This window comes from Ptychodera flava, chromosome 9 (assembly GCF_041260155.1).
Source record: "Ptychodera flava strain L36383 chromosome 9, AS_Pfla_20210202, whole genome shotgun sequence".
Classification (NCBI taxonomy): domain Eukaryota; kingdom Metazoa; phylum Hemichordata; class Enteropneusta; family Ptychoderidae; genus Ptychodera; species Ptychodera flava.
This window is the reverse complement of record NC_091936.1, coordinates 8,692,634-8,711,533: the sequence shown is the minus strand read 5'-3', so window position 1 is coordinate 8,711,533 and position 18,900 is coordinate 8,692,634. Positions and strand designations below refer to the sequence as shown.

The 18,900-nt window shown below is 37.8% G+C and overlaps 1 protein-coding gene and 1 long non-coding RNA gene across 4 annotated transcripts in view; one reads left to right on the top strand and one right to left on the bottom strand.

Moving 5' to 3' along the window:
• The window catches only part of LOC139139954 (uncharacterized), a 241,835-nt gene that overhangs the window by 169,184 nt on the left and 53,751 nt on the right, over positions 1 to 18,900 (top strand). The window lies entirely within an intron of this gene.
• LOC139139918 (xanthine dehydrogenase/oxidase-like) overlaps positions 1 to 18,900 on the bottom strand; it is a 63,162-nt gene that overhangs the window by 18,197 nt on the left and 26,065 nt on the right. For all 3 annotated transcript variants that reach the window (XM_070708882.1, XM_070708883.1, XM_070708884.1), the window contains exons 2-8: positions 16,837 to 16,930; positions 15,833 to 15,889; positions 13,633 to 13,729; positions 11,216 to 11,324; positions 8,873 to 9,060; positions 2,303 to 2,472; positions 1,999 to 2,140 (exon numbers count right to left, since the gene is read on the bottom strand). The gene's annotated coding sequence lies outside the window, so the exon portion shown is untranslated. The remainder of the gene's footprint in view (positions 1 to 1,998; positions 2,141 to 2,302; positions 2,473 to 8,872; positions 9,061 to 11,215; positions 11,325 to 13,632; positions 13,730 to 15,832; positions 15,890 to 16,836; positions 16,931 to 18,900) is intronic.

The following is an 18,900-nucleotide window of genomic DNA, read 5'->3' as shown; positions in this document are numbered from 1 at the left end:
TTAGATTGAAGATCTAGTTGGGCTGTTGAATGACCTTTTTTGAGGTCAAGATGTAGCTCAACGGTCTAACGTGGTGCGTCTTCGCTACGCGATTAGTCGCGGTAAGTTGATGGTTCGAACCCTATATGGTACATGAAAATTTTCTGTCCTGGGTTGATAGTTCTGCTGGTGGACAGCATTGTCCCCGAGGCTATCTGAAGCCCAGTTACAGCATTTGCTGTGATTTGTACTTGCATACGTTTGTATGTGTCTATGTGTGTGTTTGTATTTGTGTCTGTTCGAACTCTCACTGTGTGATGGCGTAACACGTTAGATTGAACATCTAGTTGGGCTGTTGAATGACCTTTTTTGAGGTCAAGATGTAGCTCAACGGTCTAACGTGGTGCGTCTTCGCTACGCGATTAGGTGCGGTAAGTTGATGGTTCGAACCCTATATGGTACATGAAAATTTTCTGTCCTGGGTTGATAGTTCTGCTGGTGGACAGCATTGTCCCCGAGGCTATCTGAAGCCCAGTTACAGCATTTGCTGTGATTTGTACTTGCATACGTTTGTATGTGTCTATGTGTGTGTTTGTATTGTGTTCTGTTCGAACTCTCACTGTGTGATGGCGTAACACGTTAGATTGAACATCTAGTTGGGCTGTTGAATGACTTTTTTTGAGGTCAAGATGTAGCTCAACGGTCTAACGTGGTGCGTCTTCGCTACGCGATTAGGTGCGGTAAGTTGATGGTTCAACCCTATATGGTACATGAAAATTTACTATACGGAGGGTTGAACCAAATGTCATTACGCTGCCTTGTTCGTTTAGCTTCCCGCGTTTGTTTGGTAGTTGTGTACTCCAATTGTTCGTCGTAACCGCATGACTCTAGTACATCATTGTAGAAAGGGGCTGCGTTTTGAAAGACTTCCTTATCGCTTGAGATTGTGGATATACGTTTACTGATCGACTCTGGGATGTGTTTGATTATTGTTGGGGGTGGTTAGACAGCATGTGATCATAAACAGTTTGATCATTCAGTTTTCTGTAAGGGTAGTATTTTCCCAGGCAAAGATTTAGTGTAATGTCTTAGGAATTTACTATTTTTTGTTTGCTTCAATAGTTATTTTGAGATCGAGGTAGCGAAATATGTTTGTAAAGTCTTTCTTTATTCTTTCTGCTTGGCCGCCTGTGATGTTTTGAAGGCACCCAAGCCGTCATCTCGGTATAATCCGATTTGATCTTTCTGGATGTTGAGAACGTGAAGACCTACAAGAGTACAGCACTCAGCGCCATCAAACGAACCCATCATTATATCGAAAGATTTTTCTTACCATCGCGTTTGACCCAGTGGGTGTCATTATCGAAGAGTAGCGATTGTTTTGGCATGCATAATGATGTTGATATAGCTGTCAAGGATATGGATATATTTCGCTGCGTGCGAATTTGATAGATTTAAGAAGTACAGCTTCGGTAATTGATGGGTAGAAATATATATATATATATTATATATATATATATATATATATATATATATATATATATATATATATGTGTGTGTGTGTGTGTGTATGTATGAAATATTAAAGTTGTGGGAATCGACTGATGTTTCAAATCTAGGATGGTAGTATAATCTATATACTCCACAATTCATGTTAAAGGTCCATTAACTTAACATTTTGGCTATTTTAACAGTTTGTTTTTATTCCTTGTAGCAACTGCAGTTTCTTGTCTGAATCGCCGAACTTAAATGATATACCCAGTTGTCACTGTTGAAAAACTGTTTTGACATCCGCAATCATTTGTCACCAAAACAATGGTCATTTTATATACATAGGCAGTGATGACAATCAGAATACTTGGCATTTAAGCTTGATATAGGGATTAAGATAAGAAAGCGTAGCTGATACTCAGACCAAAAATACTAAAAAAAAATTACTTAAAGTTACAGCGGACGTCCCTTCAAAGTCGCTTGGATAACAATACACCGATGGTAGGGTAAAATGGTTTTTGTTCTTACCTATGTCATTGTAACCTGCAATAAGTTTTATTTCCGGGCACAGTTTTTTAATCATCAAAGCATCGAGTAAGGATGTTGGTCGGATCCACGTGACACGAGGACCAGTGCACATAAGCCTTTTCTTTAATATGGCCTCATTAGTCTGTAAATGGACGAATGGAAAAATATTACCTGATATTCTATATCGGTAGATTCTTTCATTAAGTCCTCGAGTTTGTATGAACCAGTAAATGTGTTCTCAAATTCACGACCCTTTCGCGTGTTAAGAAATCACAAGCAATACTTATAACATCTTTCCACTTACAATAATCAGCTCCGGAGGAAATATGAAGTCTTGCGTCTCGTTCTTCAATGATGCATCCATTTTATTCATATTAGCAGTTGGGGTGCCGTTGCTAATGTTCTGGGTGCCGCAAAGACCACCATCAGAAAGACAGCAACCTCCTCCGCCAGTATTTTTTGACAACATGATTCCTACCGGAGAGATGACAGAGTAAAATTCATTCCTCTTTTTGGTTAGCTTGCATTTGGCGTGTAGTAGGTTTCTTTCTTAATTTTAATAATATCATCGTCAGGGCGTAACAACAACATATTTAAATTTATTCCAATTGAAATTATTCCAATTAAAAAGTGGTATTTATATAATATAGGTTCATGGTGAGAAACGAAACAACGTTTTAGAAGCATTATCATGTGAAAAACGTCGATCAAATTTTCAAATGAATAAGCTGTGGCCTTTGGTTTTTGATAAGCAATTAGAGGCTGATCATTGAACCACATGGGAGCAACTGATTTTGGTGGCTTGGGGAGGGAAATCTCGGGAAACAGCGTAGTGAAGTCTTTGTGGCATACAAACCCTAGCAGTAATTTGCAGATTCTTCAACATTGCTCTCAATGCCCTCATTGTCAATGCCACCAACTATAATGCCAATGACACTGTTGGTTTCACCAGTGACATGTCAATTAGCAGTTACACCTGTCCAAAAATGGTCTGGAATATTACACTTTGTCAGGGTCTGAAAAACCCGTTCCTAAACAATTAAGCAGGTTCCTAAACAATTAAGCAGGTTTATCATACTCTTAATTAATCTCAGGCAGAACATTTTTAGATCGTGTCCACGAATTTCAGAGCAATTCATTAAATAATGTCTAAAAATCTAAATAAAAAGAAAACAGGATTTAAAACTTGACCTAAAACTAGCAAACTGATATTGTCATCATAATCAGCAAATCATTTTGAAAGCGATAGGGCAGCACTTTCAAAAGTATAGATCTTAGTTTTGCTATTATTAACAGATCATCACAGTCAAACTCTCACTACCTCAAGTAAGTGTTAGGTACCTCGGTGAGTGATCAAAATCTGAAAAGGTTACACATATATTCATAGATGATCTCATTAGTTTGAACAATCCTGGTATTTCTAATTACCTCCATCACATCTATCCAGATGAATGAGAAATAAAAGAAACAACAGAAAGTGTGAGCTCAGCGTCATACCTTGATTTTTTTTTTGAAATTAGACAAAATTAATTGCATACTAAGCTGTATGACAAAAGGGACGATTTTAATTTTGAAATGATTAACTTTCCTTACTTAACCAGTAATATACCATCTGGTCCAACTTATGGTGTGTACATTTCACAACTCCTAAGATACTGTAGAGCTTGTGATTCATGTGAAGACTTTCAAGTGAGACACAGCTTATTAGTCTTAAAGCTGGTGAGACAGGGATTTTCGCAAAGTTGGTTGGTTAGATCATGTAAGAAGTTCTATAGTACATATGGAGATCTGGTATCCAAATATGACAAATCTGTCACTCAGATGATGAGAGACAGCTTTGACTCAAAACAGTAATTTTGCAGCTAGCTGAATTACTGTACAATTACTTTGTCACTCTAGTTCAATCTTGACGGGTGTAGCATACTAGCAGGGTACGCCTACCCTTTCCGGACACCTTGTACAACCACTTAACTAGTGGTTTGAGATTTTACTATTGATTTTGTCAGTGATTTTGTTCTTATGTTATGTTATTGTTTCTGTGATGTGTGCATGTGCTGTTTCTTGGACCTGGCAATTTGCTTGCCTTGTATGATGAAGATTAATGGAACTGATTTTACGTCATATTTTCATTCCCTTGGTCCTGGTGTAATATACTACAGCTTTACAGTAAATATAGCACTGGCTCTAAATATTTATAAGGATATTTTCAGTTTGCATGCCCAAAAATCACATTTTGTAACATGACATAATTCCATTTTAACCATTTGGAGTTTAAAAGAACAGTTTTCCCACATTCTAACTAGAATCAAATGATCGACATGATCTTTTCTGGGTATTTTGAGTTGAAAAAACCTCTTATCATATCTATTTGAACTCACTGTGTTGTGTTTCAATGGCAAAATCTTTGTGCTTGGACATTTCTTCTTTTTTCAAACATTTCATCAAAACGTAATCTTGATTGCAATGTAAAGCCTCTCACGTTCATTTTAATGTTTTAATCATGTTTATTTTCATATCCAATGGTGCCATGGTTACAAGTTAGGGACTTTTATGGAACTCCTTTGCAAAAAAAAACTTGTTGCTGTGAAAATCTGCTCTGATCATAAGGTTGTTTTGGAAGAATGTTTTAAAATTGTCTTTATGAAAAGTTGGAGGTTCAAAAGGATCCCAGCAAACTGACCGTCACATTTTTCTAAGCTATCGTAACCAAACACTAGTGGTTTCTTGACGCAGACCAACCTTTTCTGTCAAACCCTGTGAGATTTGTTATGGTATTCTAATACTATGGGATGGTAAGCAGTACTTAGTATGTTTCCAGGAGCCAGTTAAAATTATAATTCGTGATGAGAAGTACTTTTTGAGATTATTTACCAATTCACATCTACACTGTCAAACTTGACAATGAGAAACCTGGTCGGTTATAGTTTACAAAAATATATTTACAAACTATTCAGAAAGTAGAGTACGATTAAGCAATAATATTGAAAAAATTAAGCACTATAATCAAACATGCGATGTCCTTAAAAACTTATTCCTCCCACAAATCACAATGAATAAGTCATCGTTGATGACACATTCCCCGCTTGTCTATTTTGTTATAATCATTGGTGTTTAGGTAGCTGTGGAATGACATTGATGCAACTTGCGTCAGGTCTGTGACTTGCAAAATAAAAAATCTTAGAACATTCAATTAATGACCCATCTGTGCTGGTAATGAAGGACGTTTTGATGACATCACACATGACAATGCCCTCAATGCCTCTAGTGTCACAATGGCATGTACATGCATGGTTTGGTGGAATTTTTAGAATGGTATGGGATCGGGTATGTTTGGATAATCAGTCATTTCAGATCAGATAATGAAACATATCAATGTGCACGTGTGAGCCATAGTACTTTAGCTTTGTATTTAGATTGAACAAAATAAGTTTGCGGATGGTTCAAGGACATAAAAATCACAACAAAATTGAAATAACATGGCCGTCTAATAACCATATTGGATCGTATCACACAAAAAGTAGACATGCATGTGTATGCCATAGTATTTTATCTTTGTACCAAGTTTCAACAAAATTGGGTCAGGGATGTTTGAATTATGCTTCAAAAACATGAAAAATCGCAGCAAAACGGCCCTCTGGCGACCATTTTGGATCATATCGCAAAATAAATTGACATATATATGTATGCCATACTGCTTTATCTTTGTGCCAAGTTTAAACAAAATTGGTTTAGAGACCTTTGAATTATGCTTCAAAAACATGAAAAATCGCAGCAAAATGGCCACCTGGCGGCCGAATTGGATCATATCGTGGAATAAATTGACGTGCATATGTAGGTCATAATGCTTTGCCTTTGTGCCAAGTTTCAACAAAATCGATTCAAGGACATTTCAGTTATGGTTCAAAGACACCGTGACGAAAAAATCGCAAAAAATCCGTCTGGCGGCTATAAAGGATTGTATCGCAAAATACATTGAAGTGCATATGTATGCCATAGTACTTTGCCTTTGTGCAAAGTTTGAATAAAATCGGTTCAAGGACGTTTCATCATGATTCAAAGACACAAAAAATCGCAAGAACATTGCCGCATCACAACCATATTGGATCATATCGCGAAATAAATTGGCGTACATATGTAGTCCATACTAGTTTATCTTTGTGCCAAATTTAAACAAAATTGGTTCAGGGATGTTTTAACTATGCTTTAAAGACACCAAAAATCGCAACAAAGTGGCCGTCTCGTGGCCATGTTGAATTGTATCGTGAAATAAATTACATGCATATAAAGGCCATAGTGCTTTGCCTTTGTGCCAAGTTTGAACAAAATCAGTTCAAGGGTATATGGTTCAAGGGTAATCCAATATGGCCGCCTGGCAGCCATATTGGATTGAATATGTAGGCCATAGTACTTCATCTTTGTGCCAAGTTTGAACAAAATCGGTTCAGAGGTGTCTGAGAAACGGCTGCAGACAGACGGACGGACAAACGGGACCAATCTATAAGTCCCCGCCAGACTTCGTCCGCGGGGACTAATAATCCACTTTAGGGTTTCAATGACATGCACTACATTCAGTGTTCGCGGTAATGCTAGTCAAATTCGCAAACGCGAAGTCAAATTCAATTTGGCGAATTTTTTTGCAATTCATTCGCCAAAATGGCGAATATATCTTCTTACTTGAACTTGCTGGCAAAGGGTCGTTGAAAATGTGTTTCGATAGTAACACTCTTCTGGACAAGTGGCTAAAACGTTAAATTCGCAGTAGGCGTTTGGCGGCAATTTCGAATTATGCAAATTACGAGAGTTGCCCAAGGTTGTCATTCTGGCAACTAAGCTGAAGTTGTTCTAGGAACCCATATGAATACAAATCAACAAAAAATCTTCATAGGAAAGACCATTTCTAGGTTCACCATTGAAGGTATAGGACTGTCAAATCGACTAATACAACTGTAGTAGATATACGTTAGAAGTTTCTGGTCGCGTTTCTCAACATTCTCACAAACATTATTGCTCCACCATTTCAACTAAATTTAATCCTACTTTGTCGAACACAGTGGAAAGCTTTCTGTACATGTTTGCTATACATACCTGCATATCAAATCATGTACCACGTGTGCCTCCACCCCTCCTCGCAATGTCGGTAAATATTAATATGATGTTTCATCGGTAAACTGAGATACAAAATATCATTTAGACTTTTTTTTAAATGACGGGCAGACGTTTTGAATTTTAATCTAACCTAGAGAGTTGCAAAGTTTCAAGATCATAGGTCAAAATTTAAAGAAAATGAATGAGGGAGAAGTGAGCATGCGCAGGCCTGCCGATCTCTTCTACTGCGGATTCAAACGTTTGTTTCAAACGTCCAATTAAACTAGACTGATGCAAACTCGAATTTTAAATGTTACCTAAAAGCACACTGACTAGGTTCAAACTTTTCATTACGAAATTTACCTTATTGTTGCTTTAGTTTCTACTGAAAATTAACGACCTACAAGTGTATCTACAGTAGGATATCGATGCCTGCCTTTTAGTAATAGTCTACGCCTATCGTATCTCCATTCATTGGTATATACCGCAGCGAAAATACCATATTATCTGTTGTCAAATGTAATTCTGAACACAAAAATAAACCTTTAGATATCAGAGATCCTGCATTTACACACATGCCCAAGAAAAAAACTGTCATAACATATTGTTTTCAGAAGACTACAAACCAGATCGCTCGATATGACTATTATGAGTTTAGTCTCACCCGCCATGGATAAACGAAGCGGGAGTGCGCACACGTTCTACATAGTAGAACGCCCTCATCGACAATAACATGGCAAATCGTTTGAGTTCGGTCCATAATTGAATGACAAGGTTTTGTAATACACTAAGATCCTATGGAAACAAATTTGTTGAGATAACGATTCGTGAATATAATAGAATTAAATTGACATCCTCACTTCTTCAAAATTGAATGTTCTTTAACAAATGAAGTTTTGAAAAATAATACTTCCATGGGGACGGGGCTCGCAATTAACGGTGGTCTTGCGTCCAAAGACCACCACTTTTCCTTTCTGACCACCAAATTTGGAAATTTGGTGGTCCGTTTGGACCACCTCTTAAATTGTCTACGTTTTGGGTAGTTTGAAAACAGCGTTGATAGAAAAAATTACGAAGTAACTTAGTTACTAAGTGACTAATGATCACTGATGATTGATCTTGATCATTGATGATTGAATATTGATCATTGATGATTGATTGATCTTCGACAAATGATCATTGATGGTATCAGTGACATCTGTCTATAGTTGGTGAACACTACCTATTTTGACTTACAGATTGATATATGGCGGGTGCAACATGTGGGGCAGGGTGCGCTTACTATTTTCGAAACACCTGACATCACTTCTTGGCATTTTTGTCAGAGGTCCATCATATATCTGTCTGTCATGGATTTGACTTTGTTGTGTGTACCGGTACTCACTGTCTGTTCTGTGTTGTTTTGTGTCTGTGTTTGTGAAAATTGACCATGTATAAACGAATTTCAACCTTTGACTATCGGATTCTGGATTGGTATGATGCTGCTTATTTGACATATGATAAACATGCATGGTAAAAACTTACAAAGTAAATTTTACTTTGCATGATGGACCACCAAATTTAAGTTTGGACCACCGAAATGTAATCTATGGTGGTCAGCACGGACCACCAGATTCAAAAGTTTATTTCGAGCCCTGGGGGAGTTCAAACAGGCGTGAACACATAAGCAAGGAGAAAAATTTGTCTTCATTCCATATATTCTTTTAACAACCTAAGTGATTATTTCGGATTTCTTTGTTAAATAAAAGAAGTAGGAGTATGAATTCAGTATATGATATGGTCTCCTTACCTTTGAGAATGTATAAAATCCCTGGAGTATTGGACGATACCCTGTACAACGACAGATCATACCGCTCAAAGCATGGTCAATTTCTCTTCGTGTTGGCAAAGGTTGTTACGTAACAACGTGTACATATTCATCACCATACCCGGAGTACAAAAACCACACTGAAGTCCATAGCTCCGGATAAGTTCCTCCTATTACGTTAAGGATATGATATGATATGATATGATATGATATGATATGATATGATATGATATGATATGATATGATATGATATGATTTGATATGATATCATGTCATATCATATCATGTCATATCATGTCATATAATATTATGAGGTTATCGCCCGATATCACCTCTTGGTTGGGCCGTATTGCTGCGAGTGTGGTTGTGAGCCGCATCACACGAGTCGAACACGAGTGTGATGCGGCTCACAACCACACGAGCAGCAAATACGGCCCAACCAAGAGGTGATATCGGGCGATAACCGATTTATCATATGCCTGCACTCGTTCCCTTAAATTTGAAACTCTTGAACCTCGAATGTCATCTCGGTTTCGGTAAATTTCTCGCGGAACTATGTTTTGTTTACCTCCGCGCGCGTGTTCACCGAGGCGCACTTACACACGTAACATCACCTGATTCGTAGAATCAGCCGCCTGATTCTCAGAATCGGCTTGTTGCAGTCGGGCCGATTTCGTGGAGTTCGTTCAACGACGTTAGGGATAAAACGCCAGTAGTCCAAAGTTTTATATCAAAGGAGTTTTTCTACACATAGGATACGGCCACACTGCTATGGTCTGACTATCACAAATACAAAATATACTGTAAGTTAGAATTCTTTTACAGGATCGAGCGAAACTACTTGCGTGAATGACGTACGTACGTAACGGCACCGAGTGCTGCATCATTGCATGCACGATCGAGGAGGTCGAATTACACTTCAAATGTGTATGAAATTTGGAAATAAAACAAACTAAACGTGAGCTGAACTTCATGTATTGAATATGATGATTATATGTCACAGATAATACATGTCACAGTAATGTTTCGAGTGATGTAACTGACGCTGCGCTGTGATAATCCTATGGCAGCGTACTTTCCCGTCGACGATCGGCGCCGTGGCGTCGAGCATCATGGCGGTAGTCAGAGGGATTTTCTGCGGCTTCTTGCCGGAAAACCGAATAAACGCTTTCCATAAAACTGTGTCACTAATTGTTTTTTGTTAAACCACTTTCCCGTTCTTGCGAAGTTGATCCGTGATGGGTAAAGCAAGGTAATTACGGTCACGTTGTTTACAAGTTAAATTGAAAAAGAAATATTATAGTTCCGGGAACAACGCAAAAACTGATGACGTTTAACGTGAATATCACGACGTTTAGTGTAAAATATCACTTGTGATATTTTACGTTAAACGTCACTAGGAGTAAGTGATACGGGCATAGGCATATGATAAAATATAATATATATCATCAGACAAATGCTATTCCACGTGCAAGTCTTATGTTTGGGAGACCTGGAATGAACCATTTTGGTGGAAGGTGGCCAAAAATGCGATAAGGGGTATTTATTTTCGCGACGACATTTAGGAATCAGCTCCGATCTTTTGTTCAAAAAGCAAAATATAAATTGTTTCAAGTAGAAACTAAAACCTTGCAACGGTGTTTCGTGCATTCATGCATACGCAATCTTATATACATTTTAACACACACACACACACATATAAATAAATATATATATAAATATATATATATATATATATATATATATATATATATATATTATGTATAGTATAATATAGGTAGTTTCAAGTAAGAAACTTAGACTTCGTTACACTGTGCGTTTCATGCAAACGCAATCATCAGAAACACACAGTGTAACGAAGTCTAAGTTCTTACTTGAAACTACCTATATTATACTATACCGCTCTACATTTTTGTATTGAGCACTTTTCTTCCCTGGGAAGACTACATTTTATTCTATATATATATATATATATATATATATATATATATATATAATATATATATATATATATATATATATATTATGTATATATTTATATGTGTACATACATGATATGTACATATATATATATATATATATATATATATATATATATATATATATGTGTATGTATAATTGTACATTCCTTTTCATCTCGTCAGTGCTATGGTGACAATCCTAACACGCTCACCCAATTTCTGGTGTCAGGTTCCAGTTTCACCATAGAAAAAAGACTTGCAAGAATCCATGGTGGTGAAAAGCCTAAACATGAAATCCTATTTACAAAGATGGCTTATGACGTGCTATTTATTCGAACGTTTCTTATAAATTATTTGTACTGACCTGTATAGGATGTAGTTTGTCGGCGACACTGCCAACGCCCTCAACCGTGGTAACAGCTTTACCATGTACAGAACAAATCGGTACCAAACAGGCAGTGACGCAGTGGTGGCTGAAGACATGACAGAAAAATGTGATATTACAATTGTAGGTAAAAATAGACCTTGTGTTAGTCGGAGAATGTCACCTAAAAATATTAATGAAAACAAATTTGACTCAATCCAGCCTTCTGCAAAGACGTATGTTTCTTATCTTTTACTTCGCAGCAATTTGACATTCAAATGTTTGAATGGATGGGTGTGGTCCATAGTATTGATCTATTTTTTGTTTACATTATTTGCAAAGTGATGTCCATATTCATCACATATGATCTTCTGATCGTCAAGATTTTTATGGTCCTACATGGTCCTAAAAATTCGGTCAACGTACTTTTCAAAACTGTGCAGCTAATGTGTGGAATGCACTTTCAATCGAAATATAACAAACCCTTTCTTATATTTCCAAAAATAAAATGACGTAAACGATTATGTGAAAAGGAACTTTCTTAACAGATGTATACTTTCTTGTGACCTGTACTTTAGCTTGAGGGCCGATGAAACGAAAGTTACCGAAAAGGTTATTCGGGCGCTGATAAAAAGAGTGAAATAAACAAAAATAAAAAGCGTCAAATAAATATGATAGCAGGGTTAATACATGCCCTAAACGGCCCACAGGACGGGGAAAAATAATATCTGACTTAAGTTACTAATCATAAGAAAGGATTCCAAACTAGCACTAATAAGCACAGAAAGGTTTTATTTGGATGCACGCGTCCGTGCAACTGTCATGTTTGATGTTTGTGTAGCAGAAGCTATTACTGAAATGTTTCAGATTAAACTGCGTCCAAGCCTTTTCAACCTTTAATATTTGATTAGTTTTTGCGATTCACAATTTCCGTACAAAGACAGGAAAGGAAATAAGCGCTTTGCTATCACCCACTACGAGCAAAATTCCTAAACTATAAATTATAATTAGCAGATGTTTATTTTGGTTTGAAAAGTACAATATGATGTATCTTGTGTTTCTATACACACAACAATCGCCCAAGAAACAAGCTCCCTTGAATCCATGACATTTGATGACCTACATTTTGTAGCTGCAATATATCATTTCTCTTTTACATGGTTAGTTTTTGAACTGACGTGAAAACTAAAGTGACGCTAAACCTGTTGAATTACCTGCCAAGACACTAATGATAGGGTACTAAATTTTCTTGGCACCATGTGATGGGTCAAATCAAAGACAACCGGAGAATGGAAGATATCTTGAGATTAACAAATTACACATCCGTAGTTATTATGGCTTTGGTATTCCTTAAGTCCGTCGTCACAACTATAAATATTTGCAGATGAGGCAAGATAATTTGTTTCAACCTCAGCTACACATGGATAAACCAGGGCTCCCATAGAGAGTCATCAGGTACGTGAACACCTCATATAAGAAAACGAAACGTTTGCCGAGAAATGGAGAAAAACGCTAATGCATTAGATAACGGAACGTTTACAAAGATGGTGAATATTCCAACATTTACAAGAAAATAAACGGGATACATTGTTGGCATATTAAAGATTGCAGCCACTTCGACAGACCACACGGAAAGCTGTGGTAGTAAATATCTTGGTAGTTTCAGTACGCCAAAACATTGATTTGAAAGAAATGAAAACATCAGTAATGCAGCACTATTTCAAGTATATACGCATATATCGGGTAATGTTATTACTAGAGTTCTCACTCGCTGTATTTCCACTCGGGTAATCTATGCGACGAGGTACTAGGGTCTGACGAGAACAGTCATCCATCGAGACATGTGTCCGATTATAGTTCATTTATTGTATGGTATCAAAGATTACACTTCAGGTGTGCCCAGTAATTTACACGTAGTCGGGAATAGGCTCAATAGTATGAGGTACTCCCATCTCCCGCTAGATTCCTTCTCTCTGATTGAAACTTTGCAAGTACTAGTCTCTTTTCCAGGGGAGTGACTTAACATGTAAAACATTGGTATGATTGAATCATTACAATCTGATTGGGCACAGATACATTCTGTATGCATGAATTTACATAAAGCAATACAAAACTGAGAGACTCATTAAAATAATCTTAATCACCTTGTCGTCACTTCGTTATCAGTCCGGTGATATTGGATAAACAGAATCAACACTCATTCACTATTACAAATATTTGATGACGTCTGCACTTCAATTCGACAGATTTCACAATACACGTCAAGTGTATCTAGAGGAAAGGTCAATAACCTCTGGTAAAATTTCTCATCCGTAACAGTAATTATTATATAATTTTCTATGACCATGTTGAGCGATTTCACACGAATCGACATGTTCCATCTCAACGAATCCGAAGGTAACTCATCATGTACGTACCTTATTTTCTTGGACACGGGATCAAATTCCGAAATCATTACACTGCAGGCTCCGCATGCACCTTCTCCACAAGATAGCTTTGTTCCTTTTAAATATACTTCATCGTTGGTTAAGGAAGACAACTAAACGAGTATCCAATGATGCTCAAAATACATGTTAACTGCATATGTGTTATGATGCATACATGTTTTTCACCTTATAGACCAGACACTAGTTCAACGTATTCGAGCTTTTAGTAATGCTTGCTCAAATACTTGTGTGCGTTTTCGCGCGCGTGCGATTTCGTTGTGCATTATATGTTGAACTCCCCGAGTTAGCAGGCACACGTAGAATAGAGATGTTAGAAAACAGCCAAGTACAACTCAATTTTTGCCAGGAAATGTAATGACAGAGTGAAGCACGATTCTTGTGCAGCTGAAATCACCAATGGTCCTCAGTCTCACAGTATCAGGCTGACATTCCCTTTTGGACAATTCGCTGCTGGCATGAAGAATATACGAGTACATGCAGTCCAAATACTCAAAAATAAATGTAACACAGAGGACAGGAATTACTGACCTGTCTCAATATTTAGGATGGCCAAAAAGTGTGTGAAAAGTTGTCCTTGTACATAACCAACTGTAAAATCATATTGAAGATTCAAATCGTTTGTACAGGTATCAATGTGTATTCCCTACATTTTATTCTACCAAGATAGGCCTACTCATCTTAGTTTATCACATCCGTATTAAGCGTACTTTGGTATTCGTCTGGGATTAATCGTGTTAGAGCGTACATTCCCCAACTAGTCCATGATTAGACCAGACTGCAAGATCCGTCCTTGAGGGCGCTCTCTGCGCTCCGCCACTAATACTTCGCCCTAATGAGCAATCTACAGTGTTTCCATGTAATTAATGTTGTTACTGTAGATCCACATCACATACAAAATGTCAGTCAATTTCGCAAAAAGTTGGTAAAGTAGCTGATACATTTAATAGCACTTTATAGCAACTATTTTGACTATTGTTATGCTGCTTGTTTAGCCTTTATAAAAGTATCTTGAAGAAAACTTATGAAGACAATGTGATGAAAGGAGTAGCTATGGAGGTCAGTAGGAATGTCCCCCTCATGATTTTCAATATTTTGAAATTATATATAGTAATGTAATGCATTGATTTGGTAGCACGTTTTCTATTTTAGTCTTTTGGGCTGGTTAATGAAAATTGATGATAACGTGATGTAAGTAAGAGGGGAGGCAGGCTCCCTCGCCTGATATAGAAGATTTTGAAATTACAGTAATTAAATGGCGTGATTTGGAAGCTCTATTATGCTTTAAATTACCTCTGTATATCAGAAAGGAATGGCCCTTGAACAAACTTGACGTACAAGCTTTGACAGCACAACACTAATCTTCGATAGAAATGATGTGATAAGCCTAGAAAATGTTCAATTTTCATTAATTTTCGGGTGTGAAAATAATAATGCTCAAAGGAAATTTTCTTTCTTACATATTTCTATGTTCCTGCAACATGTGAAAGGACCTGGAGTAAATTTTGTGATCTCTTGCCTTGCCTAGTCATAAAGAAATTTAAATTAGTCAAACGTGTCCGACAGATTTGGACTTGCAAACTGACGTTTGCCCGAAATATCGATTTTATTTAAATTCTATGTGGCCGTAGGATAAAGTTTTATTCAGATCATCGAAACATTTGATCACATTTTATCAAAATTTCCAAGCATGAAAATTAACGACTCTGCAAAAAATGCATGCACAAAGTTTAGTAACCCTCCCCCACAACACCTGCAATTTGAAAATTGGTGACCCGCCCCTTATCCCCCCCCCCCCATTAATTCTGTCCTGGCGCGTCTCAAAAGTTCCTGTACTAAACCAATGCAGACACTAAGCACTCGTGTCGAGTAGAACAGAATATAACGTGCTTTGTTGCTGCTTTGAGCCTGAACATAGTTGTAAGAGTACGAGAAAGGACCCCTTTATTGATGGTCGTTTAAAATAAAGTCAGTAAAGGTTTACCTATCCCTTGATATCTTATACATAGGGACGTTGATAAATAATGAAAGTGACAGGTTTACGCAGACACTTGCGCACTGCCAACTCTCTCTCTCTCTCTCTCTCTCTCTCTCTCTCTCTCTCTCTCTCTCTCTCTCTCTCTCTCTCTCCACAAAAATTATAACAGAGATTGAACTTAACAATAAGGGATACAGACATCTCGCAGGTACATCAGTAAGGTCAACTCAGGTCAACATGCTTATCAACAACCTTAGGAAAACAAAGAAATAATCCTTTGAAATATGGAATTCCCCTGCTTCAATACTAAAATGCATGCGCAGTTCACACCTTGTGATCGTAAGAAAAACAATTGGGCTGTCCGGGGGTATAAAAAGGACACAGTTCGCGTCAGCCGAATATTTATCTATTTTGAGTAGACAAGCTTAATATTATGAAAGACAGTTCAGCAAAAAAGCTCATGAAGCACTAAATGAGGAAAATTCCGACACGTTTCCGTGCTTTAAATGTATGCAACCATGAATATCCACCGCATGCTGTTTCAACATTTCGGTCGTCATATGGGCAAAAGTTGATCTTTCACCAATGGTGATGAACATACTACTCGACTAACGTCTCTCTGTGAGCTTCAAAAGTTTGGCTTTCAACCAATAATTGTGTATCCCATGGACGGTAGTGGGTCACGTGGTCTGGTCATCTCCGTTTGTGAAAGGTGCGATCATTTTTCCATATCAATCTAGGTGTCGCGTCTTTTGATATTTATTGGTCCATGAAGCATGAAAACATGTCGAAATTATTCCTCTTCTAGTGCTCTGTGTGCCTTTTTCCTGAGCTCCCTTTCACACTAGTTAATTCGTTGATATTTTTCTCCATTCAAATAAGATGGATGTGTCCCTTCTACACCCGCAGTCCGGCGTCAACAGCGGTCCCTCTACGGGAAGTATTCGTTATGAAATGCTTGACAAGCTTTCATGAAAATGACTCTGAGTTTAGATAATTAGAATTCCTCAAAAAAATACAAATAAGAAAAGGTAAAAGAGTCTTGCGACACGCTTATTTAGGATGTAAACGAATTGGAAACATAAAATATGCGCCAGTATGTAATGGTTTCCAGTATTGTAACAGAAAATTTGCAACCTCATATATAAATTAAAGATAATGATATAACTGTAGGACTTTATTATAGTAGTGGGTCTTACCTTTTTACCATTCACATAGAACGTGAATTCATCGCTACACCGGATGTCAGAAAACAGTTCTGAATGTGCATTCTGTAGTATTGGTGGCATTGTCCTACAACAAAGATATGCGGTTAAATTGAATTGCTAATGTAAAATAGTTTGTTATTGACGTCACCCTCTGCGAATAGCATGCAGCATAGGCCATTATACCACTGGACTATATTGTAGTTATGTAAAATGCTTGTCCGAAATTCCCTTCTTTTAAAGATTATTCATACTGTGTATGTAACTCAGTTTGCTGTCACAAAAATAACATATGCATAGCCGTAGCCTGCGGGGGGGGGCAGGGGGGGCAGCTGCCCCCCCCCTGGGATTTTTGGGAAAAGTGCGATTTTTCGAATACACAGAGATTTTTCCAGGGCGTTTCCCAGCACTCATGCTTTGTAGTGAGCGTTCACTAACATCCTGTCTCTGTATTTACACCGACTCTTCGGTATTCTGGTATTTCTATTGTTGCTATGGTTTATTGTACGCTGGTTAACTAAATCAAGTGTTACTTTTTGCAGCGCGCTGAATAAAATGTAGCTCTTTTGCGGTTACACAATGTAAAATATCTTTGTCAGGGAAAATGCAAAAAGAAGCACGCGCGCACACATGCACTATGAATTACGTCAAGTGACTAAGGGGCGACGTCAAAAGATCGATGTTTGAAAAAAAACTTAATTGCTTAAGTTTGGGGTGGGGGGTTTTTGGCCAAATTAATTTCTGTGCCGTCAAAAACGATTTAACGCTTTTTGGCAAATTTTACGATTTCAAGGCAAATTTCAGTGCAAATTTGTTGTGTTCTGGGCTGCAATAAAAAGTATTTTTGTTATCTTATAATGATTTTCGATTTTTATTTAATTCAATGGTACATTGGTACGTCGTCGTCTGAAAGAATTCGTACAGGGTATGAGTCCGCAAAGTTTTTCAATTTTAGGTCAGTTAAGTTAGAACGGTGGGGGGGGGGGGGGGGTCTGAGGTCAAACTTAAGCAATTAAGTTAGATTTACTATATGAACTTTTGATGTTGCCCCTAAATAAGAGTTACTTTCTGATATGTTTTAATCATCTCACTCCCGAGACAGAGACTTTGGGATTCACATCTCACTCCCGAGACAGAGACAGCGTTCTCCTCGGACACTCTGTGTCGTCGACGGCGTAGGCCGTTGGGCCTTCTGCCGCGGCGTCTTAGTCAATAAACCAGTTCTACAACGTACTATCATACCACACGTCGCCAGATGCCTCGTTCTTATAGTTATTTGATATGGTGGAGTTCCAAACCGGTTTAAAAGTCTGATTGGAAATCAGACTGCCTCTCGACAGCCAAGTGAGTACAGAAAGCTTACCACGAGCAATCCCCGAAAAAGAACACTGAGTAGATGTCTCCCGTACAGAAAAGCGAGTGTTTCTACTATGAGCGATCCCCTCGACTCGAAGGAAGCCATACAACTCCTACGCCGAAAGATTTCCGTACAGAGAGCGAGTGTCTCTTCAACGAGCGATTGCCGTACGAAGATTTCCGTACCGACAGCGAGTGCCACTGACCAATTCCCCGGAAGCCGATACCAACCAACGGAAAGTTCCAGGCGTCAACAGGACAGGTTACAACAGTCTCGTAGAAGATGTTTCTCCCGGCGTCCGTCGGACAACTGAAGCGGGCCACGTCCACGACGACAAAACCAGAACTGCCACAGGACTCCAAGCAAGAATGAGGTAAAAGAAATGAACATATCGCATTGACTGTGAAGACCACTTGAAGTTTAACCATGAGAAGAAAATGTACAAAGCACGAACTCTTGAACATTCCATATCGAACTTTTTATAAATATTTTTTGACGTTTTTTGTTTTCATCTAGTGTTCCTTTTTTAATCTTAATATGCAATTGCTTGTTGTTTGTTTCTAATTCTCTTCTCGCCAATGCCAAACGCTAGATATTTTTTTCTCACACGTCTCCTTGGTGAAAATTCAGCTACATTTTCCTCAAATCGCTTTTCTTTAAATCGTTTCTTTTATCATTGTTGGTTTCACGAATTCTGCGAG